The following is a 14,215-nucleotide window of genomic DNA, read 5'->3' as shown; positions in this document are numbered from 1 at the left end:
AATGCAGTGAACAAGTGTGAGCTTGGAAGGCCCACATTAAAAAAGTAAACATATAGAGCGAAAAGTTAGGTAGTCAGGGAGACTGAGAGAACAGGGGAGGAGTGGAATGAGAGATGCGCTGGATGTGGTTCTAAGTAGAGATGGGCTGGAGCCCTCAGCCATAATAAGAAAGAAGGACTTGGGAGGAGAAGGTGACATTGATCTTGGCTCTATCTGGTCCTTCCTTGGGATGACACAAGCCTATGGAAATGAATCATTCTAACAAATGTTATCTTTTTGCAGGACTGCACAGCTACGTCCCCCAGAGCAGGTGAGCATCCGTGGTGTGCACCATACAGGTTTAAGCCAATGCTCTGTTTATTCTAGATCAGGATGAAGGAAGTAAGCATGGCTTACCTTTAGAGCATACACAGGCTAATGACATTGGCAAGTAGGAGTACAAAGACTGATACTCAAAAGAACAGTTCTTCAGGCTGTAAACTGGGATTAAGAGAGAATATGGGAAGGTTCCCTAAAGCAGGTTATGGTTAAAAATCTAGATAGAACTGGGATGCACAGACTCTGGGGACAAACATCCAAGAAGGAGGGAAAGACATTAATAAAAATAGACCCAAGAGAGAACGAAGAGGAAAGGGACGGACAGAGGACGGGGGAGACAATGAGGGAGCTGAAGGGTTGGGAAGGCAGAGGAAAAGAATAGGTTCTGAACGGTGAGTGAAACACAGCGTGGATATCAAATAAGAGATTAAGTCAGCAGTGGAAGCGGATGCAGGACTATACAAGGACACCCTGTTAGTCTTCTATCTATATTAACCCCCCTACCATCTTGGCTCATATAATCTGAGTCTGAAAAATGCACTAGTCTGATCCCATCCTTTGTTGGGTCATGTCTTCGCCCTTGGGGCATCGCTCTCAGGATGCTTGGTTGGGATGCTATTCCTCTGAGTTGATGGCCAGGGTACCAAGGCCAAGCCTGAGAAGCTATTTCTGTGAGCTGATATTTCTTCAGCGTTATCCCCAAGAAATATCTGCAGACTGCCATCTGCTCTGATGCCCTCAGCCACCAACAAGCCCAGCCACTTGGACACTTCACTCTATGCTCCAGGTGGGCACACAGTGGCATGTACCTTTGTAGGAGCTGATTGTATAGTTCACTTCTGTAACTGGTTCAATGAAGAGCTTTTGAGCAAAAAGGTCTGGTGGCTACCCTGCTCTGTGGCTTGCATTTGCATGTGATAGACTCCTGGACCTTTCCCTTTATCTAGCCAGCTCCATCTCCTTTTAGACTTCCTTCTTTCTGCACAGCCTCTGAGAGTCTAGTCCCAAGGAAGCTTACAAGGTTTCCTTAATGCAAAAGAGTTTGGACGTGAACTTGAATGGCTATTGAGCTGATTTTCCAGCTGACAGGAGATGGTTAATTGTATGCGGTCTATGGGGGTCTTAAAAAAAATCTGTCTGGCCACATTAATAGCAGCTTGAGATTTATGGTGTGAGACCATTGAGGGTGATAAGAAACTTAGGACCCTGGCAGCTCAGGGTAATCAGCTCCCTGGTTGACGTTAAAGCCTATTGGAGGGAAGTTCGCAGATCCCAGATCTCCATAAAAAGAGATAACAAAGCTAAGCAAGGCATACTTTAACATACCCCATGTTGTATGCCCCTCTCTCTGACGTATCGTCTACCTGTTTTAAAGCATTTACACCCCATTGGTATGGGCTCAATGCTGGGGGTTGTGGCATGGCTTGTCTATATGCCATAAGAACTGACTACAATCCATTCCTTATATATTTTAATTTGTGTACCTTCAGTCTGTAGTAGATGCCCATCATCTTGGCTTATAGAGCAAGACCCAACTCTAACTACTCATATGTGACATTAGTCTAATATAGATAGAAAACATATATATATATATATATATATATATATATATATATACATACATACATACATACACACACGCATATATATAAATTATTAATACCCATAAGGCTAGGGAGTGTTCTGTGTACGGAGGCTGAGACAGTCTCACGTAGCCTAGCTGGAAACTGGATGTAAACCTCTCTGTGGCTAATGATAACTTCTTTGTAGCCAAGGATGATCTTGAGCTATCGATTTTCCTGCCTGTACCTCCTAGGTGCTTGAATTCTATACATGCAACCAGCATGCAGCTTTGGATCCTTTTTATTCTAATAATAAAAATGTAAGCGAAGCAATTATTGTGAGTGAATGAACGGATAGCTTTCCCCTTTTGTGTTTTTTGATTCCCAAGTCATGATGCAATAGTGTTAAAAGAAAGAAAAGACCCACTGTCTTTCCCCAGGGAGATACAGTATCTTTCAAAAGAATTCCTCCACTGAGAAACATTGAAGAGTGAATTCTTTTGGTATTTTGTTTTTGAGACAAGTTTTTATGTATCCCAGACTGGCCTTGAACTCACTGTGGAGCTGCAGGTGACCTTGAACTTTTGATTCTCTTGCCTCCTCTCTGGAGTGCTGGGATCACAGACATGTGACATCATAACCAGGGTGCTTGGCATGGAACCCAGGCTTTGTGGGTGCTAGGCAAGCACTCTGCCAACTGAGCTACATCCCCAGCCCTTCTGGGCAAGCCTCTGTGAACAGTAGTGAGGGCTGTGGTCCTCTGTCCAGAAGGCTGGGGTAAGAAGAAGACCCTGTGACGACTTTCCTATAGTCTGGTCTTTACTCCCCAACCCTGTTTTAACTCTCAGGTCTGCAGGGGAAGCCTCAAGCAGCTACTTTCTCACCTGTGACCATCAAGAGAGGCTAGCAAGCCCAACTTCACAGGCTCAAGCAAGGATTTTACCAGTGAGTGGCAAAGCACAAGTTACTAAGTAGGTGCAAGTCCAGGGTGCAATGTGGCTTTGCATTTTGCATGTATAGGGCTCACATGTCATTAGAGAGCATATGTAAAATGGTGTTTGCAGATGTCTACTTAACCCAGAGTGTGATGAGTCCTGCTTCACATTTTACAGAGACAAGGTCTCTCTCTCTCTCTCTCTCTCTCTCTCTCTCTCTCTCTCTCCCAGGCTAGCCCAGAACTCACTATGTAGCTTAGGCTAGCCTAGAACTCCTGGCCATCTTCCTGACTCAGGAAGCATTGGGGTTACCACACCCAGGTAGAAAAATTTGAAACTCGTCCTTCTGTTACAAGTGTGGGTAGCATTCTGCCTCAGTCACTTCCCAGCCTGGCCTTAGAGGCTGCTCTAGAGTGGGCTTGATATGCCCAGTGACGCTGGAGAGAACTGATTCTCTTTCCCAGTGCAGGTATCAGTTGCAAGTAGATTCCTGGTTAGGAGAGAGACTTTGTGTCTACTTCTTCTCCATGCTGATTGTTTGCCTACTTTGAATCTGTGTGTTGCCACAGTCTCTGTAAGTTCCTATGTATATCAACACTTTGGGGATTACCTCTTTGTAAAAATAACTATTCATTTTGTGTGTATTGGTGTTCTGCCTGCAACTTCGTTTGTTCACCACATGTATGACTGACTGCAGACAGTTGTGAGCCACCACGTAGGTGATGAGAATTGAACCCAGGTCCTCTGGAAGAGCAGGTAATACTCTTCACTAACTGAATCATTTTTGCAGCCCTAGAAATTAGCTCGCAAAGCCTCCCTGAGCTCACAAGATAGTACCAGCAGCTGAAGACTAACGGCACAAACACATGAGCCTATGGGGACATGGCACAATCAAATTGTGAAGGAGACACTGCATTTTAAGGACAAGGAGAGAGAGAGAGAGAGAGAGAGAGAGAGAGAGAGAGAGAGGGAGGGAGAGAGAGAGAAAGAGAGAGAGAGAGATCTGGGATTGTAGCAAGAACTTGATAGGGGTACAAACATGGGGCAGTGGGCAGCAAGAGAGATCTGTGGGCAGGGAAACAGTGAAAGGCAAGGTGGGAGGGGGAGGTGTGGGCGGGTCTGTGTTTTGTTATGCAAATAATGGAGGTGGGGGTGGGGAGACAGTGAAGAATAGTTCTGGCTGCTTTCAGAATGTGCTTTCGGGCACCCTGGGAGGTGATTGGGCAGTAGGGCATGAAGTGACTTGGAAACTGCTAGAACAGTCTGGTAGGGAAATGGGGGCAGCAGAGGAAGCCCCTTCCTTGGCCCCTTATGGAGTTCCAGACATTCTGCAGTGGGCTTTTCAAGTGACCACTCTGCTTCCCCAGCCTCTGTGACTCCCCTCCCCCCTTGGGGAATCACAGGATTCTAGCCTGAGATAGCCAGCATCTCGCCACATGAGTGTGGTTAGTGGTGCCCCTTGTACTTGGTGTGGCTCCGTGTCCTGGAATCTACTTGTAGCTGTGACTAAATGTGTTCACCAATGGAAAACTAAAACTAACAAGGCAGATGTCTGCTACCCCTTTGGTTTCTGTATCTGTGGAGGTTTCCAAACTGGAAGCTGTCACTTACATCAGAAATAAGGGTCCTACTGGTAACCAGTCGAGTAGTTAGGGTTTTCTGATGATGTTTGGGCAAAGACAGACTAGTACTTGTTCCAGGCTCTCTGGGATGAGGTCAACACCTTGCTGATCAGTAAGTACTGAGATTGGTGCCATGCAGAGGGGAAAACGAGACTCCTGTGGTCAGTGTCTGCTAGAAAGGTGCAGATGCTAGAACAAAGCAGAGATGTGGGTGGAAACCCAGGCTAAACAACATGGGAAAGATCTAGGCCAGGATCTCTGAGCTCAGGGGTGATTCACCTAAGCTCCTAGAGCCATGAGTCAAATCCTCAGTTTTAAGTAACAATGTGTCCAGACTAGGAATCATGTGATTCTCAGCTAGCGTAGCCTCCTCTTTCTCATCTGTCACCAGGGACATCTGGCAAAAGTCTAGAGATAATTTGTGTGATAAAAGTGGAGATGGGGGGGGAGGGTGTGTTATTGGCACTTGTCCTATCTTCATGTCTGTCCTTGTGCTACAGCGATGTAAAGCAACTCCGGAGAGAAAATGATTTCAGAAAGTTATTGCAGGCCACTGCTGTGGGAATGTCAGGGAACTTGAAGGGCTCAATCATGTCACCTCTGATTCCACGGTGAATGGAATAGAAGGGAAGAGGAGGTCTCTAGCAGAGCATGTGGAATTTCCATTTCTGGCCAGCTATGATAGGAATCTCTCTGCCATGTTCTCTCCACCATGATGGATTGAACCTTCCGAAGCCATGAGCTAAATAGTCCCCTCCTTCCTTTTAAGTTGCTTGGGTTTGGTGGTTTTGTCTTGGGATGTTGATGTGAAAAGCAACTGCAAAGGACTTACTGGCAAAAGAACTAATGGTTTGTTGGGTGGTCTTTGGAGTTCAGTTTTTAGGTTCTTGGACACTCCAGAGTCATACAAAAGTCAGTACTCCAAACACATATGGCAGCAGAGACAGGGGAATGACTGTGTAGACTCCAGCATGGCTGTGTCTGCTCTTTCCAGATGGGTGATTCTGAACAGACACTGAAGACTCAGGACTCAGGACTTTTGCTACTTAACGAAGAAAGGAGCGAGGCCCAAAGTCAGAGTTGGATGCTCTATGTAACAATGTTCTTTTTTTGTTTTTTAGTTTTTTTTTTTTTTTTGTTTTGTTTTTGGTTTTGGTTTTTCGAGACAGGGTTTCTCTGTATAGCCCTGGCTGTCCTGGAACTCACTTTGTAGACCAGGCTGGCCTCGAACTCAGAGATCCACCTGCCTCTGCCTCCCGAGTGCTGGGATTAAAGGCGTGCGCCACCACGCCCCCCTTAAAGATTTATCTTTTGCCTTGGGGTCTTGGGGATAAATACTAGGACAGGCTTTTATTTGTTTGGGGGTGGGGAGAGTCTGTCACATAGCCCAGGCTGGCCTTGAACTCACAATGTAACCCAGAATGACCTTGAACGTATCATCTTCCAGTTTCTACTCGCCAAGTGTTTTGTGATTATAGGTGTGCAACCACCATGCCAGATTTATGCGGTACCGAGAGTATGGAGACAAAATCCGGTGCTTTCTGCCTCTAGGCGGGCACTCTACCAACTGAGCCACACCCCCAACACTGTTTCTGTTTTCACTGGAAGGCTTATGCCAAAACCAAAGCATGGTTGCGGTTGCGAGTCCGCTGAGGAAGAGACCCCAGACTTTCAGTGGAAAGGTTTGATTCTGTGTGGAATGCTCTCCCCAGAAGGTGGAGGATACCATTTTGTCGCCGGCAGCCTCTTCTTCCAGCATCTTGGAGTGTTTGCTGGGGGTCGGGGGGTGGTGGTGGTGGTGGTGGTGGTGATGTTCGCTTCCGTTCCAGATCTCCATTGCCACCCGAGGCGTTTTGGTGGTCCACTGTGGAACGTGTGCTCACATGAGCAAGAGTATGATGTTCCTCCTGGGAACAGAGGAACAGGAAGAGAGGAACAGATGGGCCCCCTGAGCTTCTTCTTGGCCCAGAAAATGAAAGGCAGAGAAAATCGTTATAAAAAATGGAAGCAGCTGTGGCAAAGAAGCAGCGGCTTTTCGGGTGGATCCACTCTCAAGGGGAGGGGCTTGCAATGTACTAGGGCTCTGCTCCAAAGGGCAGGCGGGAGGGCGCTCAAAACAGGATCCTTTTCGGGATGCCACGCCCCCCACCAAGGTCCTCAGAAGGTCTGATGGGGATGGAATGATCTTCCAGAGTGCAGAGAAGACTGGCAGGCAGTCATCAAGCTCTCTGCTGGTGTTTGGCTGCCTGTGCAGCACACTGCTCTTTCCTCAAGTCGCTCACAAATCCCCCAGATTTTGTTTGAACCTGTTTTTTGTTGAGTTCTTGGCATGTGAAGGCAACAGCAGGTTAATACGCCATTTGTCGACGACTGACCCGGAGGACGCCCTGAGTAAGCAGAAAAGACCTGTAGTCATGGTTGTTGGCTCCCATTCAGCAACAACTGGACACTTTTCCAGGGGGACTTTTGGATTGGGTAGCACTGAGAAGTCAAGAATGAAAAAGGAGTGACTTGGGGGACAGAGGGAGTAGAGATAGCCTATCGGGAGAATCGGGGAGTTTCTGGGAAAGTACAATATCTGCTCCTCTCTAACCTAGTTCCCACTAAGAATGCTTGAACGATAATAATAATTATAATCTCAATTAAATCTCAAAGGCAGGCACAAACTAAAACCTTGCTGTATAGAATCGACTGGATGCTAATTAAATGTTGGGAGGATCTGCAAATCAGAATGCTGAGCTTGCTGCAGATAACCTTGTTTTGACATTTACTTATTTGTGTGTGTGTGTTTATGTGTGATGTGTGTGTGTGTGTGTGTGTGATGTGTGTGTGTTTATGTGTGATGTGTGTGTGTATGTGTGATGTGTGTGATATGTGTGTATGTGTGATGTGTGTGATGTGCATGTGTGTGTGTGTGTGATATGTGTGTGTGTGTGTGATGTGTGAGTGTGTGCATGCCATGAGCAAGAATGGAGGACAGAAGAAATCCTTTCAGGAGTCTGCTTTCTCCTTCCACACCATCTACTTCTGGGAATCAAACTCAGGTCATTCATTAGACTTGGCTGCAAGGCCTTTACACGCTGAGCCAGCTCTTTGGCCCTTAAACAATCTTTTGTTCACATTTTAAAAGCAATCTATGCTTTAATGACACTCAGGAAACGATGTACTTACTTTATTTTATGTATATGAATGTCTTGCCTGCATGTATGTTTGGGCATCACATAGAGGCAGCACTTAGAAACTTAGAAAAGGGCATCAGGACCTGAGACAGAACTAGCTGTGAACTGGCATGTGAGTGCTGGGAATTGAACCTGGATCCTCGGGAAGAACAGCTAGTTCTCTTAGGCACCAAATCCATCTCTCTAACCCCAACACAAATAACTCTTGCTTCCGATTTCTATTTCCTTCACTCCTTTGAGTAGATAATGCAGCAATACAAGCCTCCAACTTTTGCTGACATAATGGTCATGCTCTCTTACCCCTCGGTCTGGGGTCTTATTGTACCATGAGCTTGCTGCTTTGAGCTTGTCGAGTGGGAGACAAGCAGGAGACATGTGCTGTCATGAAGCCTCTTAGGCAACATGGTTATACCAACTAGAGTGTGACAGTTGTTTCCCCTGAGAACAGTTTGATTCATAGCTGATCTCTATCCAGGCAGCCTAATGTCATTTGGCCCCAAGACCACAGTTTGGCTACTGCTCCTGGTTAACTTTGGATCCGGAGCTGGTGTTAGTTCAAAATAGTTCCTTGCCACCTCCATGTTGGAGTCTTGCAATGGGTGCAGCCTTTATTCTGATAGTACCCCCCCCCCATGCAAAGGTTGAATCAAAATGACCAGGTAACATAGATGAAAATCAGGAGCAACAGAGTCTTGGTAGAAAGAGAGGATGAAGAGGCTGGGGCGTTGCGGGAAATCTTAACAACCCCGTGTCATCTGTTGTTGAAATCCCAGAGAAGAGCTGCAGGTGGAGAGGAGACTGGGTTTCCAGAATTCCCCCATGGAGGCTGGATTCCGGCAGGGGCCAGCTGGGTGAGGAAATCACTCAGAGGTCATGAGCTTCCTCATGTTTGCTGAAGGCTTCAGAAATCTCAGAGACTTTCAAAACTGGTTTGGGGAGGTGGGTGGCAGCTCTGTGGTCTTGGGAGACACAGACTCAAGCATGGTCATTTTGAGCTCTGTGGATACTATTGTGAAGGAGGTAGGTATCAGGGTACCTTCCTCTATCTCTGATTTGGGGGGATCAAGGAGAGAAGCAACTGTTCTTGTCTCAGTCTAGAGTTATGAAACCTTTACCCTTGCTTCAAGTGTCAAGTACACAGTTGTTGAGGCCCTTTATCTGCCTAGCTATAGGTCAGCAGTATCTGCCTAGCTATAGGTCAGCAGCCCATAGGTCCGGGGGGAGGGAAAAGATCTCTTTGTGCAAATGCTACCTCCAAGCTCAGCTGTTCCCTTGACTTTATGGTTTTTCTGGTTTATCCTTTGACTTCCTCCACCTCCCACGTTGTCATAAGTGGTCCCGAGACACAGATTAGGCATTTCTGGAGTCCCTGCTCTATTTGTCTCCAGCTGGACCTGGAAGGACATTGTAACCTACTCCCTCACAGATCTTGGCTTGTCCCCATCTAGGGTTAGTTGGACGGAGACATCACTGAGCCAGCTGCAAAAATGAGAAGTCAGAAGAAGAAGAAAAAAAAAGGATAACCAAAGCCATCCCCCTACAAAGAAAGAGAGTGAGCACCCAGGGTCCAAAACGATGAGTGTGGGGGAGGGGTGGTCATCTCCTCTGATGCCCTTTGCATTCTGCAATGCAAGCAGTTACTTATGGTTCCCAGGGGGAGGTTTGCCAAGGAAACAGGTAAAATAGTGATGGTTCATTCAGATTGTCAACTTGACAGGATCCCCTTGGAGACAAGCCTCTGGTAAGACTGATTAATTGAAATGAGAAGGTCGATCCCAGAAGTGGTCAGCGCCATCCCATGGGCTGGGCTCCTAAACCGAAAAGGAGATGAGCTGAGCATTCTGACTGTGAGTGTAACAGGACCAGCCACCCTGTGCAAAAACAAGCATACAGCAACCAAACCAAACCAAACCAAACCAAACCAAACCAAACCAAACCAAACCAACCCAACCCAACCCAACCCAACCCAACCCAAACCAACCCAACCCAACCCAACCCAACCCAACCCAACCCAACCCAACCCAACCCAACCCAATCCAAAACCAGCATGCCTTATCTCCAGTGATGGACTGCATACTCAAACTGTGAGCCTAAAGAGACTCTTCCTTCCTTGAGTTGCGCTGTCAAGTATTTTGTCCCAGCAGTGAGAAAAGTAATTAAATTAGCACAGACACCATTCACACCCACAATGTGGAGCACGAGATGGAAGGGATCTGATGGCAAACATTAGATGTGGATGTGCAGGGAGCTCGGGATGTTCCTTCGTTACTGTGAGAGTTGAAATGATCTGAGCACTTTGGATAACCGGTTGACTGTTCCTTATGAAGTTGGACAGTCATCTTTCCCGGCATTCAGCAAACACGTTTCTAATATTTACCCAAGAGAGATGTATATGGGCTTTATCTACAGTAGCCATGAACTGGACAGAGTGTAGATGACAAGGAAATGCACAGATACGTTGTGCAGTAAAACACCATACAGTTATGCAATGAAAAATTATGTAATAGCATCAGTGAATCCTGAGAAAAGTTGGGTGTAAATGGACTCAGACTATAAAGTTCCAGTTATGCTAAGAACAGGGTCTAATCTATGGTGACATAATCAGACCAGAGACTGGATACAGGAAGATGGGGATTGACCAAAAGATGAGGTGAGCAGACTTTTGGGGGCGACGGATATGTTCTCGGTTACATGGACTAATGGGTATGCACATGTATACACAGATCAAAATCACTTGAGTTGCATACAGAAAAAATCCATGTACTTTACTGTTGGTAAAGTTTGCTTGTTTTGTTTCAATTTGTTGCCGTTGGTCATCCCACAGTAGAATAAGGGAGGGGGAATCTGAGAGGGGAAACTTGGTTTGAATAATTTCAGGGGGTTTGTGGCCGTGCAGTGGGAACTACTTCTTCCCTGGGTGGAGTTAGCACCCTCTCCCCTCCCCCTCTGCGCCCCCCCCCCCCCCCCCCCGCTGACATGAGCAAATGTCTAGTCATAGATGCTGACACCAAGACCAAGGAAACCATGTCCCACAATCCAGCTAAATGACCCAGTGAGTTTTCAGGACTGGAGGGGGAGGTTTCTTAGAGGCATGGGTGACTCAAACACAGGCCTGGTCCACACAAAGCCCATCCTAGCAGCTGGAAACATTGTCTCTGCAGGGATACACAGTGTCTCTGGAGATCCCTACTTGCAGGAGAGGCTCCTCTGTCATCTTTACTGCTTGTGTAATCTTGGCAAGGGCCTTGCAAAAGGTCTTGCGGTTTGGTTTTGTACACTTCCGAAGTCTTGATGAGCCTCCCCTTGTTCAGGACTATTTCAATTTTGAGGCAAAAAGAGGCACCATGACCAGCACCCTCCCTCCTTCTTTTCTTCCTTTCCTCCTATTACTTTCCCCTCCCCTCCCCATCCCTTCCCTTCCCTCTCTCTCCCTCCTCTTCCCTCCCCTCCCCATCCCTTCCTCTCTTTTCCTTCCCTTCCCCTCCCTCCCTCCCTCCCTCCCTCCCTCCCTCCCTCCCTCCCTCCCTCCCTCCCTTCCTTCCTTCCTTCCTTGTCTGCCTCCTTCTTTCTCGGTTGCCTCCCCTCCTCCCTCACTTCCTTTCACTCATTATATAGTCCTGGCTGACCTGGATCTTGCTAAGTAAACGAAGTTGGCTTTAAACTTGCTCTGTGCTTTCTTCTGGGTTTACAGATGTGTCCCACAAGGCCCTGCTACACTTATACATTTGCCAAACAACTTTTCTGTGCCATGTCTTCCCCAGGGAAAGTGGCTTCCCCTTTCAGAAAGCACACCCTTCCTTCCAGCCTCTGTGTCTATACAGAATTCTGTACACACCTCTGTTGCCTGTTTACTTCGCGTGAACTTTTTTCTTCTCACCTCCGTATCTCATTATTGTTTTCACAACCAGGCCCACAGTGGATAGTTTAGTCTGCTGATGTAACTGGCTGCTTTATGACAGAGTAATTTTGCTTTCTAACCTCTAAGTCTCAATTTCAGTTTTGGATTACGCGACTAAAAATCACTTTCTATATCAATGAGTCCATCAGTAAGTCTTTCCAGAGCTCCTGGTCTGTGTCAAATGTTCTAATCCTAGAGATCAGTTGAGGGGCAGGGTGAAGCTCAGAGCCTCAGTGGAAGAGACAAACACATTCAGGACAAGGCTTATTTCAGGAGACAATGATGTCATGAAAGAGGAGAATGGATGGGTTAGAGAATATCTGGGATGAAGACAACATCCATCTAAGATCCTCAAAACAGGGAAACTTGGGCTAAGATGAAAACTAGGAAGGAGATATCAGGAATGATTCTGATGAAAGAGATCTTTAGGTCAAGATCATAGTGTGTGCAGAGGCCCTGAGACAACAAAGGGCTTTAAGAGTAATAAAGAAGGCAGGATGCTCAGAGCCCAGGACCTTGAGTACAGGCGTTGGACTGTAGGAAAAGGTTGGTAACTCCTCTCTATGGAAAGCCAGATGGAAAATGCTTGGGCTCTGCAGGCCAGAACTCACTGCTCAGTATTGGAATATGAATGGGAAATGCCCCTCCTCCCTCCCCCCAACCAGGCTCATGCTTTTGAGCACTTGGTTTCTAGCTAGTGGTGCTGCTTGGAAAGGTTGTGAAACCTTCAGGATGGGGAGCCTCACTGGAGGAATTGGGTCTCTGGGGATGCGCCTTGAAGTTTTTATAGCTGGGCCTCACATCCTGTTCTCTCTCCTGTCTGTAGATGTAATGGGACCATCTGACCTCCTGCTCCTGTGCCTTTCCGACCATGGTAGACCATGTATCCCGGAACTGTGAGCCACAGTGGACTGTGCATCCTGGAACTGTGAGCCAGGGCAAACCTATCCTTCCTTCAACTGCTTCTTGTCTTCTGTCACAGCAACAAAGAAGTGACTAATAACTCTAGCAACTAAACTTGGCCACCACAGCAGAGTCACATGTAGCTGATCTGTAGACTACACTACTACTGTGTGTGCGACTTGTGTGACTTTGCAATGATAGCAGGTGGGCCATATTGGGTATGTATGTAGGCTCTAATTTGTCCTGAAATAGCTATTGGTTGGTCAAAATTTGCTTTAGCAAGACTCCCTGTGATATAATAATTTAAGCCTAGAAGCTCCATTTCTCATTTTATTCTCCCTTTGCTGTTACAAACTCTATTTCAAATGTTCTTTTGGAAACTGATGGGTGTAGAGAGTAGGCCTATGGTGCCTGTCTGTACCTTTTAGTGATAACATGACCTTAGGTTAATTGCTTAAAAGCCCTGTGCCTCACTGTCTTTCTTTGTAGAATAGTAGTAGTAATGGCTGTCCCAAAGGGTTATTTAATGGATTATTACAATCATGCATATAAACCATTTTCTTTGCCTGTTCATACAGCATGTGCTATCCAGGTATCAAAACAGGAGTAAGTGTAATCTTGGTGGCTGGGTTCAACCAATCAATCACTGGACTAAGGACGTGGCCAGTCAGTACAGTTCTTGCCATCCAAGCTTGAGATCCTGAGTTTGGGTACCTAGGTCCCCTGTAAAAGCCAGGTATGTGTCTGTAACTTAAGTGCTGGGATTACAGAGACAAGCAGATCCCTGGAGCTTACTGCCCAGCAGCCTGGAATAATGTCTTAATTCTAGGTTCAGACAGAGACCTTGCCTTGAGAACGTAAGGTCTAGAGTGATTTAGGAAGTCATTGACACCAACCTTTGTTCTCTTTGCACGCACACACACCCACACACCCACATGAACACGCACGAGCATGCACACGTGAACAATTTCACAATAACAGTGGGACAGAAATTGCTGACTGCAGCATAACTAGGTGCTTTGGCTACTTTAAGAGCTAGTATAGTTTTAGGTTAAAGTGATAGAAGGCCCATTCATGCTTCCTGACTGTGGATGTAATGGGACTGTCTGGTTTCTTGCTTCTGTCGCCATCCTTGCCATGACTGACTGTATTTCCTGGCACTATGAGGAATTCATTTATGCATAGGTCTCCTTAAGAGAGAATGTGGCAGTATGAAATAGAGTTAATTGGAATAAGTCTAATATAAAATCTTGAAAAGTCCAGGAGGTGTACCTAACAATTGTACCATCTTCATACACATACACATACACTTATACACACACACACACACACACACACACACACACACACACACATCTCTATCTCATATCTCATATCTCATATCTCATATCTCATATCTCATATCTCATATCTCATATCTCATATCTCATATCTCATATCTCATATCTCATATCTATCTATCTATCTATCTATCTATCTATCTATCTATCTATCTATCTATCTATCTATCTATCTATCCATCCATCCATCCATCCATCCATCCATCCATCCATCTATCTATCTATCTATCTATCTATCTATCTATCTATCTATCCCCACAAGCAAGTCCGGCTGTTTGGAATTGATGTAATTTGCCTCATTAAAGAAAAGAGCCTAGAGTGATGTCTCAGTGTTTAAGAACACTGGCTACTCTTCCAAAGGACCTTGGTTTGATTCCAAGCACCCATACTACAGCTCACAGTTGTCTGTAACATCAGATCCTAGGGATCCAGTGCCCCCTCCCAGCTTTCAAAGGTAC

The 14,215-nt window shown here is 46.1% G+C and overlaps 1 long non-coding RNA gene across 2 annotated transcripts; it reads left to right on the top strand.

Annotated features, from left to right (window-relative positions):
• The first annotated feature begins 6,599 nt into the window (after nt 1–6,599).
• Nucleotides 6,600–12,877, top strand: Gm11681 (predicted gene 11681). Of its 2 annotated transcripts, NR_126070.1 has the most exons (3): nt 6,600–6,828; nt 9,065–9,168; nt 12,341–12,877. It is a non-coding gene; the product is annotated as a predicted gene 11681 (long non-coding RNA). The 2 variants fall into 2 exon arrangements; NR_126071.1 differs by lacking the exon at nt 9,065–9,168.
• The last annotated feature ends 1,338 nt before the right edge of the window (nt 12,878–14,215 follow it).

This window comes from Mus musculus, chromosome 11 (assembly GCF_000001635.26).
Source record: "Mus musculus strain C57BL/6J chromosome 11, GRCm38.p6 C57BL/6J".
NCBI lineage: Eukaryota > Metazoa > Chordata > Mammalia > Rodentia > Muridae > Mus > Mus musculus.
This window is presented reverse-complemented; position numbering and strand designations above follow the sequence as displayed.